Raw genomic sequence first — 1,533 nt, forward strand, 5'->3', positions numbered from 1 at the left:
CATCCCACCTCTCCTCCAAAGTATAGATTCTTATATTCAGCTGCTGACTCAACATTTCTATTGGTGTACTTAATAAGATTCACACTTAATACAAATAATTCTAACAATGTGATTTCTCTCATCAAACCTGAGTTTCTTTTGCCATCTTCATTGTCTTGGTAAATGGCACTGCATTCTACTTGTTGCTCAGGCCAACAACCTTAGAATCATACTTGTTTTCTCCTTTTCTCTCATGCTTTACATTTAATCTATCAGCAAATCCTTTGACTCTGCCTTTAGAATCTATCTAGAATCCCATTTCTTACCAGCTGCGATGCTACCACTCCAGTCCAAGTCCCAGTCTTGGCTTTCCTGGAAGAATGGTCCTCTGTTTCTTCTCCTGCCCTTCCATAACTCCATTCTTCCCACAGCAGCTGGAGTGACCTTTTTAAATACATAACTGAGGTCCTGTTGCTCCATGTTTTAAAACTCTCCAGAAACTTCTTCTTATACTTAGAATAAAATCCAAAGTGCAAATCATGACCTGCAAAATTCTACATAATATGGTTTGTATTCTCTCTTCAGTATCATTCCCACCACTTTCCCTCACAAATTTCTGTTCTTATAAAGAAAAAGAGGTTTAATGGACTCAGAGATCCACATGGCTGGGGAGGCCTCACAGTAATGGCAGATTTACGTAGAAACTATATTATATAGCATCCCATGATGCTCTCACCACAGTGGCCTTTTTGCTCTTCCACAGTTCAGTCGTGCTCATGTACTTGGTATTCTTCCCAACATCCTTAAGACTTACTTTCTGAATTAATTCAGGTCTCTGCTCAAATGTCACCTTCTCAATGAGATTTCTCTGACTACTCGTATAAAATAGCACATCTCTCTTCCCTTCCCATCACTTTATATGACTCTACATTGCTATTTTTCTATGTAGCATCACTGTCTTGTCAATTGTAATTTTTTTTTTTTTTTTTTTTGAGATAGGGTCTCTCTACATTGCCCAGGCTGGTCTCACAATCTTGGGCTCAAGTGATCGTCCTATCTCATCCTCCCCAGTAGCTGGGATTATAGGTGCACACCATGGCACCTGGCTCTGCCAATTGTATTTCTTGTTTGTTTATTGGTCTGTCTCCCGTTACTAGAATGTAAGTTCTAAGAGAGATGAGACATTATTCACTGTCATTTCCTGAGACATAGAAGAGGGGCACAAAGAATGAGATGAATAAGCATCTGGTGAATGGATAAAGATACCATAATGTCACATGGTTGGGGATACCTGGAGGATGGGGATAGGAGGACGTGCTGCTGCTCTAGCTAAAGGGGTTTTGGAGAGGCCTTGTAGAGAAGGGGCCATGGAGTTTAGGCCAGAGTCAAACGAGTTACACATGTTTTGCTGTGCATTATAATTGTATATCCTTTCCTGTATTTAAAAAATTATTTATGTTCCTATTAAAAAATTCAAACAGTTCAAATCCCTCTTTTTTTTTTTTTTTTTTTTTTTTTTTTTTTTTTTTTTTTTTTTTTTTTTTTTTTTTTTTT

General features: G+C 38.0%; 1 protein-coding gene across 4 annotated transcripts in view; it reads left to right on the plus strand.

The window, feature by feature from the left end:
• TAF1B (TATA-box binding protein associated factor, RNA polymerase I subunit B) overlaps positions 1-1,533 on the plus strand; it is an 87,832-nt gene that overhangs the window by 25,149 nt on the left and 61,150 nt on the right. The window lies entirely within an intron of this gene.

This window comes from Cebus imitator, unplaced genomic scaffold (assembly GCF_001604975.1).
Source record: "Cebus imitator isolate Cc_AM_T3 unplaced genomic scaffold, Cebus_imitator-1.0 Scaffold1, whole genome shotgun sequence".
Lineage (NCBI taxonomy): Eukaryota > Metazoa > Chordata > Mammalia > Primates > Cebidae > Cebus > Cebus imitator.